Raw genomic sequence first — 16125 nt, 5'->3', positions numbered from 1 at the left:
TGCAAAACTAGATCTATCTGAACTTAAGGCTTTGGCCAGAGAAAGAGAGATAGAGTCTGAACTTCTGGAGCAAACCATAATTTCCAAATTGTGGCAGCAAGATGAAGAGAGAAGGAGGGGAGATGCCACTTCTTCTGCCCCTGGCACAGAGCAATCTGTTGCAGTTTATCCTGTCAGAACCCAATTAGTTTTTGAAGGTAATGTTGTTGACAGTAAGTCTCAAATTAAATGGCATGTACCTTTTAGTCCCCAAGATATGAGAGCCATATTAGAGGGATTGGGAGATCCTAGAAAGAATCCAATTGGGTTTGCAAACAAACTTAGCGCTGCACAGGAAGCATATGAGGCTTCTGCTACTGACATTCATCAGCTTCTTATTAAAGCAGTGGGAAGCAACATGTCTGGCTATATACTTAAAGAATGTGGTGTAGATGTCAAAAATCTAGGTAAGATGGTTAGTGGACGGGAGGTTTGTGACAAATTGAAGGAAAAATTGCCCCAAATATATGGACAAACCAGACATCCAGACATGCTGAATTTATGAATGCTAAGCAAGGGAAAAAGGAAGCAGCAGGGGCTTATTGGAGGCGGTCTAGCGATATGACTGAGAAAGCAGGCATTAAAATAGAGGAAGAGAAGGCGGGAGAAACTGCAAGTCCATCTACACAACTGGTGAAACAAAGGTTTCTTGATGGTTTAATACCCCAGTTGAAAGAAAAGTTGTTCACAGCAAGGCCTGAGGCAGGCAATATGTCTATTCGAGATGTCCTGCCTATCCTGTTATTCATAGAAAACAGGATTAACCAAAAAGACAGCAAACCCAAGGTTATGTACATGGGGAAGCAGAGAGGAAGAGGAAGAGACAAAGGCAATTTAAGAAATCATGGCAATCGGGGACCAATTATATGCTACATTTATGATGGGGAAGGACATATAGCCAAATTCTGCCATCTTCCTGACCGTAGACTGGAAAAGAGCTTAGAGGCTCCTCATGCTGATCCCAGTTCTCTGCCAAAAGCAGTGGATCAGGCATAGGAAAATGGCATGCCAGTATCAATCATGTTAAATAGGGGAGACAATGGTCCAGAGGCCAGAGTAAAAGTATTTTTACAAGAACTCCCCTATCCTGGAGGAGAAACAGAATTAACCTGTTTAATCGATACTGGTGCAAGCAAAAGTGTTTTTAATATAGAGGACTTACCTCCAGGATTATTATCTACAAATGTTATCTCTGGTGTTGGCCTAAACGGGACCTCTACTGATTTGGTTGAGTCCAAGCCACTTAAACTCAGGCTAGGACAGCAAACAGAAATTGACACTAAAGTGTTAATTTCAGACACAGTTCCTACCAATCTTTTGGGAGCTGACATTTTGAACCAAATTTTAGCAAACATAGACTACACTCCTACAGGATCAAAGTGGTCAGTAGTCTGTCAGGAGAAGTTTTAAATTCTGTCTGTGGAGTATTTTTAATCCAAGACTCCACTCCGCCATTTCCACCAGAATTGAAAGTGATTTCCCGCTGAATTATGGGCCACCAGTAAATATGATGTAGGTCTGCTGGATTGCACCCCAGTCATGATAAAAATTAAACCAGGGGCCCATCTCCACAGATTAAACAGTACCCACTGAGTATTGCTCAGACTGAGGGGATAAAGGATCAATTCACTCAACTGAAAGCAGCACGGTTTGTTGTACCAATTAAGTCCCAGGTCAATAACACCCCTGTTCCCAATTGCAAAGAAGCCAGACAAGAAGGGTGGGCAGGTGACATACCAATGGTGCATGATTTGAGAGCCATTAACAATATAATTGAGGCAGATACCCCAATCGTGCCCAACCCCCGCCCTTTACTAAGTGGAATACCTGCCTCCAGCACCTGCTTTACAGTGATTGATCTTGCAAATGCTTTCTTTTTGATGCCCCTGCACCCAGATTGCTGGCACCTTTTTTCATTTACCCATGATGCCCAAAAGTTAGTATGGACAAGATTGCCCCAAGGCTGTGTGAGTAGCCCCTCTGAATATAATACTGCGTTAAAGCAAGTATTGGACCAATGGTCCCCCTCACACCCAAACACAGTTTTGCTTCAGTACATAGATGATTTGCTTATTTGTTCTGATACAAAGGACATTTGTAGCAGAAAAACAGTAAGCCTTCTCATGTTTCTCTATAGCAGTAACAACAAAGTTAGCAAACATAAGCTACAATACTGCCAAGAGAAAGTGACCTTCCTGGGTCACTGCATTTCACATGGAATCCATCACCTAACTCCAGATCGAGTTAAAACTCTGCAAAACTTTGAAAAGCCAAAAAATTACTTCCTGGGGTTAGTGGGATATTGTAGGGACTGGATTCCAAATGCATCAGAACTTATGGCTCCTCTATATGAGGCTACTACTAGAAACACTTTCAAACTCACATGGGACAATGAATTGCAGATGAAGGAGCTTATTAAAATTTTATCTGATGCTCCCGCCATTGGCCTTCCTGACTATACTAAGACTTTCTCGTTGTTCTGTCATGAAGTCAATGGATTTGCTGCAGGTGTACTCACCCAGCTACATGGAGACAAACAGAGGCCTGTGATGTATGTATCAGCCTCATTAGACCCTGTCATCAAAGGCTCCCCCAGTTGTATGCGAGCCATAGCAGCCTGCATTTTGCTGTTAGACAAAGTAACTGAGCTTGTACTAGATTCTGCTCCGATCCTGTATGTGCCACATGCAGTACAGGAAATCATGAATCAAGTAAATACCAGACATGTGTCTGCCAGTAGATTTGACAAGTACCAGTCTGCTCTTTTTTGTCCATTGAATTTAACAATCAAACGATGTGTTACTTTAAATCCGGCTACTCTTCTTTCTATAATTGATGAGGAAGATGCAACAAATGGTACTGATGTAAAACCTGAGAGTTTTTCTTATGATTGTATGGCTCTGATGGAGGTAGAAAGGGCCTCTGTTACACCAGCAAAAGATGAGCCTTTATCAGATTGTGACACACACTTATTCGTAGATGGTTCCAGATTTTACACTGATGATGGTCAGCCACACACAGGGTTTTCTGCAACCACTACAGACACCATTTTACATCAGGAAGCATTGATACCCCAGATGTCAGCACAGGAAGCGGAGTTGTGTGCTGTAGTCAAAGCATGTCATCTCCTGGAGAATCAAAGGTGTAACGTTTACACTGACAGCAGATATGCATTTTGGAATAGCTCACGATTTTGGGCCTATCTGGAAAGCACAGAACTTTCTGACTAGTGCAGGGAAGCCAGTGAGACATGCAAAACTCATAGAGCAGCTATTTGAGGCTTTTCAGAAACCAGCAGAAGTTGCCATCTTGAAGGTAAAAGGGCATGCAAGGGGAAATGACATGACAGTCAGAGGAAATGCTTTAGCGGACCAAGCGGAAAAGGATGCTGCCCTTATGGCATTTGGAGTCACACCCACTGTAGAGGTCGCACAGGTAGTGGGGACAGATTCCCCTCATCAAGAACCAGGCCCCTGAAGGAGAGAAGGATAAGTGGATCAAACGTAATGCTACCCAAAATCAGCAGGGCCTGTGGAGCGCTGACAACAGGTGGTGTCTACCCAGGAGTTTGTACCCAGTTTTAGCACAACTGGCACATGGCATCAGTCATCTTGCTAAGGGCGCGATGGTGGCACTTACTGACTGCTATTGGATAGCACCTGGATTTAGTGCATTTGCAGCCAGGTTTTGTGCTTCATGTCTCACTTGTGCTCTGTACAATGCAGGGAGGCCTGTCCATGTTCCCCAAAAGCATTCTCCTAAGCCAGATTTCCCTTTCCAAATAATTCAAATAGACTACATTCAGATGCCCAGAATAGGCACCTATAAATTTGCTTTAGTGTGTGTTGACATGTTCTCAGGTTGGCCCGAGAGCTGGCCATAGCTAAAGCAAATGCAAAAACAACAGCAAAGAAATTTTTGAATGAAATAGTTTGTAGATATGGAGTTCCTGAAACTATTGAGAGTGACAGAGGAACCCATTTTATGTGGAAGTAATGAAAGAGGTAATGGAAGCCCTTCACATACAGCAAGCTTTCCATACACCTTATCATCCACAAAGTAGTGGTAAAGTTGAGAGACTTAATGGAATTTTGAAAAACAGATGTGCAAAAATTAAAACATACAGGAAAAGGATGGGTGGAAGCTTTGCCATTAGCCCTATATTCTGTACGAACTACCCCTAAACAACTACATGGGCTGTCCCCCTATGAGATTTTATTTGGAGGGCCACCCAAAACAGGGCTATATTTTCCCCAACAGTTACAGGCTTCTCACTCTTGTCTGTTAGAATATGTTCAGATTTTGCAAATAACATTGAATAAAATACATGAAGGTGTTTATAAATCTATCCCCGACCCAGATTCTGTTTCAGGTAGTCACAGAATCCAACCAGGTGACTGGGTAGTGGTCAAGCGACACGTCAGAAAGCCACTAGAACCAAAATTTGACAGACCACATTTGGTGCTTTTGACAACCGGTTCCGCTGTCAAGTTGGAAGGAAAGCTCACCTGGATTCACGCCAGTCAATGCAAAAAAATCCTGAAGTGATATCCTTTGAAAAAATTATGATGATGTTTCTTTTCTTTTTGTTGTTTGTGAGAACTGAGACATGGAAAAATAACCCTTTCATCCAAATGTTAAAATTGTATGCAACCCATAGCAACGCTAGTAACTGCTGGGTGTGTTCTCACTTACATTCCCAAACAGGAACAATACCCATGATAGCAATGCCTCTCAAATTCACTGATCTAAACAGGACCAGAATAAATGGCTCATACATAGTCTCCACAGCTAATGAACACAGATCAGTAACTTTGATGGTTTCAAAACAGATAAACACTCCACAGATTTGTTTAAACATTACATGCCTGTTTAACACTAAATGTACACGGTTGGGCAATTCAGATTGCACCAGAGCAAAAATTACAGTTTATGGAGGAAACTATGGTCAATATTATTATATCCCAGATCCAGAACTAAATAGAACCCTTTATAGTACAAATTGCTCACAGTTTCCAATATGTGAAAATATCGGTTACCTGAGATTCCATGTTATTGCTTCCAGTTTTTTAGGAGCAGGCATACCATCCATACATAGAGGGTTATATTATATATGTGGAAATAAAGCTTATGCCTGGCTTCCTACTAATGTTACAGGTACATGTTATATTGGGAAGTTAGCACCTGCTTTGGCTGTTCGCAAAGATACAGTGCGACCAGATCAAAGTCCAGAATACCCTTTAGTGAGAGCTGTTCACTGAAGGTGACATGGCATGGTCATGGTTCCCTTCCTGGACAGGATGGGAAATTGAAGCAATGAAAAGAATAAATAATTACACTAGAATTGTAGATGAGATTATTAACCTTACTACCACTGATATAGGTTTATTAAATGAAGAAATGGCTCAGTTAAAAAAAGTAGTATTAGAGCACAGATTAACGCTAAATTATCTCACTGCAGCTCAAGGTGGGATGTGTAAGGTATTTCACACTGACTGTTGTATATACATTTCTGATAATGAGGACATTATTAAAGGGCATCTTGCTAAAATAAGAGAACTACAGAATAAGGAGAGAGATATTGCTAAAGATGGAAGGAACCCCTTTCAGGGTTTAGGAGATTTTGGTGACTTTTTATATGGCATAGCAACATGGCTACAGAAACTAGGCGCTTACATTGTGATGTTCCTATTTCTCATATTTGTTATTCACTTCCTCATCAGGCTATGCCTCCGTGTGACTACCCGCTGTACTAACAAATGTACCACCAGCCCTGATGAACCCATTATTGTGAGAAAGCTAGGAGAGAGCTGAACAGGACGCCGTCTCTCTGCGCCAATGTAACAGGAGTTACCAGCAATCGGCTGAATGTAACGCGGAGAAGAATGGTGTCAAATAAACAAAGGGAGGGAAATGACATGGACATTCACTGTACTGTTCATTTAAGCACAAGAGACTCCATTTTGTTCTCACTGTTGAAATGTGTTCTGTAACCTTCACCTAACACACAGACACATCTCCTACTAAACGCTCTCTACTCCCCCCTCCCTTCTCAATGTTTTATTTTTGCAATTGTTCTATTCCCTAGCTTTTAATAACATATTTCTATTTGTTAGTTTTTAATAACATCTCACACCACCCCTTTCTTATCTATGTATAAAATAACATGTAATAATAAATGTTGACACTGAACGGACATTTTAAACACAGTGTTTGAGTCCTGTGAATCTGTTCCTGCAGCTGCAGTATTAACTTTGTTTTAGAGTCCCAATCAGAAATCAGTCCAGTCCCAATCAGAAATCAGTCCAGTCCCAATCAGAAATCAGTCTCTGTGGGCTATCTATATACAGTTTAGGCTCACTAGGACTACAGTGTATGGATAGATTGCTTTTTTGTAATCTTAACTGATTGATTAAGATGTGAGTAAGTGTCCAGAACTGGAGCCAGGAGAAATAAAGATTCCTTAATAACTTTTTTCTTCTACTCTCTGTAGATAAACACAATTTTGGTCACATAATGTGTAATAAAAGTGAAGCTTGAAGACCTAATGGGTTAGTTGCACTGTGATAGAAGTGCATCACCTTTGCGTGTTTATGCTAAAATTAAATAGGAAGTTGTGGTTGGTCACATTCAACTAAACTTGTTCTGTGATGATAAAAACATTTTGCTGCATATCAAGCCACTTCTATGGTTTTAATGAGTGTGAGAAACTACCCTGTTCTAATTGCATGACCCCATTCCTTGGAGTCAGGAGAGATGGGACTAGAATAGGATTATGTAACTAGAAAAGAGTGGTTCCACAATTTTCACACCTCTTACCCTGTTCCTAGACAATCAGCATCTGCCATTACACATTCCATGATGATTTTATTAAAATCAATCAGCTACATATGTGTATGTAAATGCTGAGGTAGGCTCCCAACAATCATTGGAAATAAAAAAGTGGATTGAATAAGCTGTGAAATGTCTTTAATATTACAGAACAGGTCCAGTTGAATGTGATAAACTGGTACTAGCTATACCATGATTTGGATGAATGAGAACCTTCACTTACTCATTTTATTTATATTGAAACCTGTAAGTGTCATTAAAATAATACTTAGTTATCCTCCCATCAAGGTCCTTGTTCAAGAACTCCCTGTTATAGGGTGCAATGCTTTGTCCCTGTCTCTTAAGCCCCATACACACTATTAGATTTTCTGCAGATTTTTGTCTTCAGATTTACCAAAACCATATAATATGAGGTCAAACCGTAAGAGTTTCAATTTGTATGCAATCAAGCAGGCCCTTGCACTACATGGTTTTGATAAATCTGAAGACAAAAATCTGCAGAAAAACGAATAGTGTGTATGGGGTTTAAGCTGTGCTCCTGTATTGTAGATGGTGGAGATTTCAATGACTATTTCAACACATATTATATGAGTGTAATGAAATGTCTCACACTCCGCTTGAGTGCTTTCATCATATATCGCTTCCTCCAGTCTGAATATAGATATTAGATATTAGCCGCATATTACAGCCAGGAACAAGGCAGGACTCGTTTGGCTGCAAGCTGGAACATGAACTTTGAGACTCACACAGATATATACACCAGAATGACAATACAAACTGTAACCAGAAACCTAATTAACATTAGCTAATTAATCATTTAGACAGCCTAGGTGACTCAGGTCCGGTTCACACTAGTGTGATGCCAGACATCACATGTGATTCGCACCGCATTGCTGTTCACATCACATGCAATGTCTGTGCCATGCAATTTCAGCCATACAAACTATATGGCTGAAATCGCATCTCATTCACACCAAAATGGTGCAGGACCCATTTTTTGGTCCGCACTGGAATCGGACCGCATAGGTGTTCACATTTATCCAATTCCTGCCCCATTTTACAGTTCGCTCTGCGATCTGCAAACCTATCTGGGGGTGTCTTTAACTTTACATTGACACCCACAGCAGTTCACAGATCTCAGTGTGAACCACTGTGTGCAAATCCAGGTGGAACCCACACTGGATTTGCAGGGTTCTCGCATCGCACTAGTGTGAACCGGCACTTAGAGGCATGACCTTTCAGGACAGACTTGCCTTCTTTGAGCTCAGAAGACACAATCAACATTATCATAAATATAAACACAGGACACCTTTACACAATAGCAGAAGCTAATTACAATTAACAATACAAACAGTGATCTCCCCCTCTTCAGCCTAGTAGGCAACAAACTATAGTAGGAGTAGACTGTCCGGCTCCTACACAGTTCTAGAGGCCTCTGATCAGTTCTTTCAATTAACATGTTGAGTTCAGAATCAAAGAAACCAGGAATAGTCTTTATATATATCCTGGGAGATATTGTGGATAAATATTACTGTTACATTTAAGTAACCACCTTCTCTTTGTCCATTGAACAGCTGTCCATCATTTTTCTCAGTCACCCTGTGCCCCTAATGGACACAGGGTAACTTAGACATAGGAGGTGCATGGGGAGCTGAAACAAGGGTTTCCCAACCCCTCCAAGGGATTCTGGGTTCTATGGGCCCCCCGCCCAAAGTGACTCCCGTCACATCGATGTCACCATCAATTAACCTACCCTTAGAAATGTCATGCAGCCATTGCTCGCATGAGCACATGCAGGCAGGATGTGGCTGCAAAGAGGCTGAAGGGATCATCAGCCTTGGGATGCAACAAAGCAAGGAAAACAAAATCAGAAAATTAGTATTTTGTTTAAAAGAAAAATACTATACACAATGCATTAGCAAACTAAAAGGTATATAGTTTGGATTTACATTCAAATTAAGGGACAAGTTCAGTAATTTTATTAGCAGAGCCGATCACCCCCCGTTCAGTTTGCACCCTGGGGACCCGGATCCTGCCCCAGGGGTCATGTATCAATGCAAAAAAAAAGTTTTAAAAATGGCCGTTTTTTCAGGAGCAGTGATTTGAATAATGCTAAAAGTGAAACAATAAAAATGAAATATTCCTTTAAATATCATGCCTGGGGGGTGTCCCTAATCTGCATGTAAAGTAGCGCATCTTTCCCCTTGTTTAAACAGTACCACAGCAAAATTACATTTCTAAAGGAAAAATTTTCATTTACAACTGCTCGTGGCTGTAATGTATTGCCAGATCCCGTCAATATACATAGAAAATCATTGAAAAAATGGTGTGGGTTCCCCTCAGTCCATTACCAGGCCCGTTGGAAACCCCATACCAAAATTTTAAAAAAAATGCATGGGGGTCCCCCCAAAATCCATACCAGGCCCTTCAGGTCTGGTATGAATATTAAGGGGAACCCCGCACCAAAATTTAAAAAAAAATGGCGTGTGGGTCCCCCCAAAATCCATACCAGGCCCTTTAGTTCTGGTATGGATTTTAAAGGGAACCCCAAGCCAAAATGTAAAAAAAAATGGCATAGGGGCCCCCCAAAATCCATACCAGACTCTTATCCGAGCACACAACCTGGCAGGCCACAGGAAAAGGGGGGGTGAGAGAGCGTCCCCCCTCCTGACCTGTGGGGTCCCTTCCAAAACACCTTGTCCCCATGTTGATGGGGACAAGGGCTTCTTCCCCACAACCCTTGCCCGGTGGTTGTGGGGGTCTGCGGGCGGGGGCTTATCAGAATCTGGAAGCCTTCTTTAACAAGGGGACCCCCAGATCCCACTCCCCTATGTGAATGGGTATCGGGCACATTGTACATCTACACATTCACCGAAAAAAGTGTCAAAAAAGTAAAAATGACAGTAGACAGTTTGGGACAATTCCTTTATTAAAAAAAAAAAAATTGTCCTGCGATGTCCATTCATCTTTGATCACAGCCCCGACAACCCAAAAAAAACCCGGAAAAACTCCATCTCGATGGGAGGCTCCCGCCGACTGCAGCCTTTTTGCTTTGACAGCTGTTAAAAAGCTGAAGGCGGGGCCACCCATTGATGTAAGTGGTTGACCCCCGCCCCTTTCTGACATCATGTGATGTCACGTAACGTCAGAGGAGGGCGGGGTCGGCGGGAGCCTCCCATCCAAGCAGAGTTTTCTGTTTTGTTTTTTTTTCTCGGTCCGTCGGCGCTGTAGTCGAAGATGGCTGGACATCACAGGACTTTTTTTTTTTAAATAAAGAATTTGTCCCAAACTGTCTCCTGTAATTTTTACTTTTTTGACACTTTTTTGGTGAATGTGTAGGGGTACAATTTACCCTATACACAGGCCACATGCCCTCAACACAGGGAGAGGGTGAGATCTGGGGGTCCCCTTGTTAAAAGGGGCCTCCAGATTCTGATAAGCCCCCCTGCCCGCAGACCCCCACAACCACTGGACAAGGGTTGTGGGGAAGAGCCCCTTGTCCCCATCAACATGGGGAAAAGGTGTTTTGGACGGGACCCCAATACACCCTCCCCATGTTGAGGGCATGTGGCCTGGCATGGTTGGGGGGGCGCTCTCTCGTCCCCCCTTTTCCTGTGGCCTGCCAGGTTGCGTGCTTGAATAAGGGTCTGGTAAGGATTTTGGGGGGACCCCCACACCATTTTTTGAAAATTTTGGCACAGGGTTCCCCTTAAAATCCATACCAGACCTGAAGGGCCTGGTATGGATTTTGGGGGGACCCCCACACCATTTTTTTGAAATCTTGGTGCGGGGTTCCCCTTAATATCCATATCAGACATGAAGAGCCTGGTATGGATATTAGGGGGGACCCCCATGCTATTTTCTTTTTAATTTTTGACCAGGGTTCCCCTTAACATCCATACCAGACCTGAAGGGCCTGGTAATGGACTGGGGGTAACCCATGCCATTTTTTTCAATGATTTTTATCTATATCGCTGGGATTCAGCAATACATTACAGCCACGAGCAGTTTTAAATGACATTTTTTCCTTTACAAATGTAATTTTGCTGTTCTCATTCATAAAACTATGTACGGCCACTATGTAAGCAGCCTAACATAGTGTGGGGCGTGGACTCAGCCCCCTGAGCCATGATTGGCCAAAGGCACCCTGCCTTTGGCCAATCATGGCTCTCACAGCAGAGCACACTGTGATTGGCCAAAGCATGCAGGTCAGGTGCATGCTTTGGGCAATAAGCAGCCTTCAATGCACTGTGATCTCGCAGTGCATTGACGGTCTCGCCGATCATTATGGGGTGTTCCGCGGGCGCTCAAATTTCCCGCAAACGCCCCATAATGTTCTAAATTCAGCGGACGGGTGAACGCCTGATGTTCAAGTCGAACTTACGTCTCATCCCTATTCAGTAGAAACAAACCCAGTTACACACTTTCCCCCTAGGTACATTATGCTTAATTCAACCCCATTCCCCATCAACCATTCCTCATCCTCACCAACAGGTGCTTATTTTTACTTACCTCCTTTAATGTTAGATACTTTTCTTGGTATCTACAGTCTTTAAAAAATGGCGCTGTTCAATTCAATGCAGTTTGTGCAGTAGGGGTGTGTTAAAGTCTTTGGGATTTTAGTGAGTTGATGTGCATAGCCCAACACTACACTTTTACTGGCTAGGAAGAGGTAAGTATGAATTTTTTGGGAGGATGGTTCAACGTATAAAGGGGGTGTAACACTGCTAGCTGCTGCTAGTCTGTTTACTCCCTCTGTTGTCTAAAAAAGCTGTGAGAACATTCTGGATCATAGATGTGGAGCTATGCAAATGGCAGCATTAATGTTTATACAGCCCTGGCCAATCCCAGGTAACTGGGCCCTGATGGCAGGCTGGGTAACTATATATTCTTTGGGGACACTGGGCACTGGGTCTTTTTCTGGAGATGATCAGTCCAGCCTGGGGGGCTTGCTGCCCTCCAGGGCAATGCTGCCATGTGCCTGCTGTCTGATGCCTCAGGTGGGTGACCTAAGGACCTGGATGCTGGGACCCTAGAGAGAGCTGACCTATGGGGTGTCTGCTGAAGATCTGGTTTGGTATCACTGGAGAAAGGTGTCGCTTGGAAGCTGGAAGGAGGCAACTGACTGTCCTTGACCCTTGTGTGAGTACAGACAGTTCTGAGAGATCTTAGAGACTTTTGGGCTGCTGCCACCCTGTCTGGTGCTAGGGAGAGTCAGCTGTGGGTTTGTTAAAGGGGACACTGGCTGGTGTCCTTAAGAGCTTAGTCCACCCAAATCCTCTATAAAGGGTGCTCCTGTGGCTCTAAAGAAAGGAGTGTGCATTTAACTACTACTACTGCCTCAAAGCTAAGTCCACTATTTGTTGCAAGCACAGGCGTTACTACAGCTTTTTCCAGAAAGAATACATAATCCTCACATTGTACATAGTTCTTGTTTTTGGAGTATCCCACTCATTATCCTTCAACTCTATTCAAGTTCTCCAACATAAAAATAACAACTCTAACCAGTCATTGAAGAAATGTGTGACTGAGCTTGTGTACCTGGCTGGGGGCAAAACATCTGGGGAAGACCTGGGTAATATTCAAGTGGCTCCTATGGGAGGAGAGCTGCAGGGGCAATATAGAGACTTTGTTTCAGTCTGGCACTTTACAAATAAAGCCAGGAGTGTTTCTAGGGTCCTAATTGACCAGTAGCATCTTTGGGCACACAGATTAAAATGTTGAGCGGATGTAGGGTACCATGATGACCACTATGGATCAAATCTAAGATTAATCTAATCTTATTTACCTGAACAAAAACTTCACATTATGATGACAAAAATAAATGATATCTAGATTGAATAGTAGATAAATTATACAATGATCTCAAACTATATAATGTGTAGAATGTACTGTATCTTCATATCTTAAAGTGCTCAGTAAAAGACCTGGGGCATGTGTCCTGAGTGTCAGAGATCTAGCAACACCCCTGGACAAAGATCTGGTACTTATGGATGTTTTAAGAGCATGCTCACATTTCCCTATTGGTCCATGCAAGTGTAAGCCATTATCTAAGTATCTGAAAGAGGACTTAGCTACATTGCATATATCAATCATTCAGATTTTGTTTGTGTGTTATCATTGCAAAAAAGAAAATTAGAAGAGCCAAACTGGTTTCTATGCCCAATTTGTGCAGGTAACACAGGGCCTGCTACCAAAAACTGTCAAATATTTTTTTCTGTTCTATATAGGTATGATATACTGATTTATGTCTATATTGGTGCTGATAAATAATGCATATTAGGCAAATATAAAACGCACACAATTCATTTAATCAATACTAATATTAAAGGTTCATTATGCAATTTGCATTTTTTACACGTTTACAGTAGTTTTCACTTGAAATGTGGAAGGCACTGTTTTATTTGCTCTATCAGGCAACAGAATGACTAAACACACTTAATATTTGTATTATTACTTAAATCCATATAGCCTTGATAAAAAGCACAGGATAATCATTGGGCTCTAATACTTTACAAAGCCATCTCTTTATCCGTATGCACTTGCCTTCTGCCTGTTATACATAATTATACATTTGCTTTACAATAATGCCATAATCACCCAGACTTACAACACTACAGATGATTAATCTGGTCCTATGGCATGTAACCTCTCAGAAGAGGATTTTTACATTAGCAGGTAGGAGCTGTGTTATTTCAACAGTTTAGCAGAAGGGGTGAGACATGAAAGCTTTCAAAAACATACTTTCATGAAAAGCTTTGTCCCACTTAAAAGAGAGATCAGAAAGGCAGACAGACATGTGATGGAGCCATTAGAGAGTGAGAGAGAGGATGAATGCCAGATTGTGAAGTGCTGTGTTATAGGAGACCCTAGAGACCAGCTGCCAAGAAATCAGACATCTGTATGTGCATCTCATCCACCACGTTTGGTCTGAGGACAGCGATCTGTACCAAACAAGACAGCAAAGGTGAAAGCGGCAGGACATCTCATTCTATCACCATGGCAACCCCCACCCCTGAAGGAATGGCAAAACAAAAAAAAAAAACCTACAAGAAAAACTGAAAAAAGAACATCTTTGGGAGAGAAATCAGTTCATTCAACCCTATGGAAATAAAGAGGATGCACAGTAAGGAGGATCCTGACATCTGGAGCACTTTTTGACTCTTGAAACAAGGGCACGTCTGAACAGAGGCTTTCCTGTCCCTGGATGCAGAGTTAGGACATATTGTACCTGCTGAATTATGCATGGCACTTGCTGCTTGAAGTCTGGATTCTAAGTGAAAGCTGTAGCCACAGATTAGGATCTGCAGTGTCAGAGCGCAGGGTCAGAAGCATAGCAGACGCTCTCTGCTTGATACATTTTGACAAGGCTTGCACCCATGGGTGCAGCTAGGTAATGGGATTTGCTGAAAGGGTAGCAAGCAAGGAAAGGTGCAGCTGAAGCTTCCTGTTGGGTTACCTGTAAAAAATAATTGCTATCATAGGGTGAATGCTGTGTTCCTGCAAAATAATATAATATAATATTGTTGTTTTTTCTTGTTAATTCTTACTACCTATTGTAGACTTTGCTTACATATTTTAAGACTGCCTGGCCTTTTTTTTACAAGGTAAAAAACCCTTCTTCATAAAGGGTGATGGCCTACACATTAACTTTGATTGATCGAGCAATGCCAGAGTAGGATTTATATCTATAAATGAACTATTATGAGGTTTATTCCCCCATGTCACCGAAGGAAAGAAAGAGCTACTCTGTTTTTACAACTTTAATAAGTAATGCAAGAACATTTTGAAAGTCATTGATACTTACATATTTAAAACAAAGTTACATTTATTGATGCATTTGGCTATTTTAGGAAAGCAACTCTGTCAGGTTTATTCTAGAAATTAAAGAATATTTATCCACACCTCTGTTTCTTACCTTCTCTTCTTTTGCAGTCAGCATAAGACACTTCCTTATTCAACACTTCTGGAATAGTCAGGTGACAATGTCTCCCTCCACAAGCTATGGTTCAATCCTCCTTGAGTCATTATGGTCCAATCAGCTCTCAGAGCTCTCCTTACTGATGTAACTTCAGTTCCCCGCCCCCTACTTTTCCGAGCTGTGTAAATTCTGCACTTTGAATAGATGTAGGGGAAAGACGGCTGTAGACGGACAGGTACAATTTATGTAGGAGGATTTGTTTAATCTCTGTGTATTACCAGGCCAGTCACTTCACTGGGTATATGTAAGGGTTTACAACTACTTTAAAGCAGATCCTGCATCGAAATGCAAAGTGTGCTCAATAGTTAGACCACCCCCTACCCCATATACAAATTCCATGTCATGAAAACAGAATAGGAGAAGAGCTAAGAAATATACTTGCTTTAAACTCCAGGCAGGGTAACCTAGGCAGGGTAACATCAGGAATGCCGAAGCTCTCATTGGAAGGCCCATGATTTCTCCCTTGCCTAGACATCACAGGCAAGCCAAGGTGTAAGGTAGGCATTTTTTAAAAGAACTTTTTCTCCTTTTGTTTTTCAAATTTTACATGGATGGACAAGGGTCCAAATACAAAACACACATTGCATTTTCATGCATAGTCCACTTTAAATGTGTACTTTATAATTATCTTTAGTTGCTGACAGAATAACTCATTAACTGTGACATCTTCACTTTAGTGATGCAAACACGAGAGAACACGAACACTTTTTACATTTTCCTGATGGATGTTAATGCTGCTGATCACTGTAGGCAGTGTTATTGTTCACTGTACTTAGTAAAAAACCTATAAAGGTGAACTTACACAGGACCCTCTCCTCACCCCCCCCCCCCACACCCCCTGACCTCCCATTTTGAGCCCTGCTATAGCCATGTCATGGGTCCGGGAATTAGAAATCCCCTTGGCATTCACGCATCTTCCTCCCCACTGACAGGATGGGCTATGTGGGTTCTGATTGTTCAGTGCCAATTAGAATGCTCCTAAACGTACCTCCTGACAGGGTACGTTTTGGAGATGAAGCTGCAGGGATTTCTAAGCCCCGAACCCGTGATGCGGCTATAGCAGGGCTCAGAATGGGAGATCGCTGCGATGTGGGACTGGGGGTGGTGAGGAGAGGATCCTGTGTAAGTTCACCTTACAGATTTTTCTCTAAAGGTGAACTTACCCTTTAAAAAGAGCAGCAGTATAGTGTAGGTCAGGGAGTACTAGGTGTTCTACAACGATTACAGCAAGACAGGTTAAAATGAATGCAATGAAAGTAAATTCTGAAATTGTA

This window comes from Aquarana catesbeiana, linkage group LG07 (assembly GCF_042186555.1).
Source record: "Aquarana catesbeiana isolate 2022-GZ linkage group LG07, ASM4218655v1, whole genome shotgun sequence".
Taxonomy (NCBI): domain Eukaryota; kingdom Metazoa; phylum Chordata; class Amphibia; order Anura; family Ranidae; genus Aquarana; species Aquarana catesbeiana.
Note: the sequence above shows the minus strand (reverse complement) of the source record.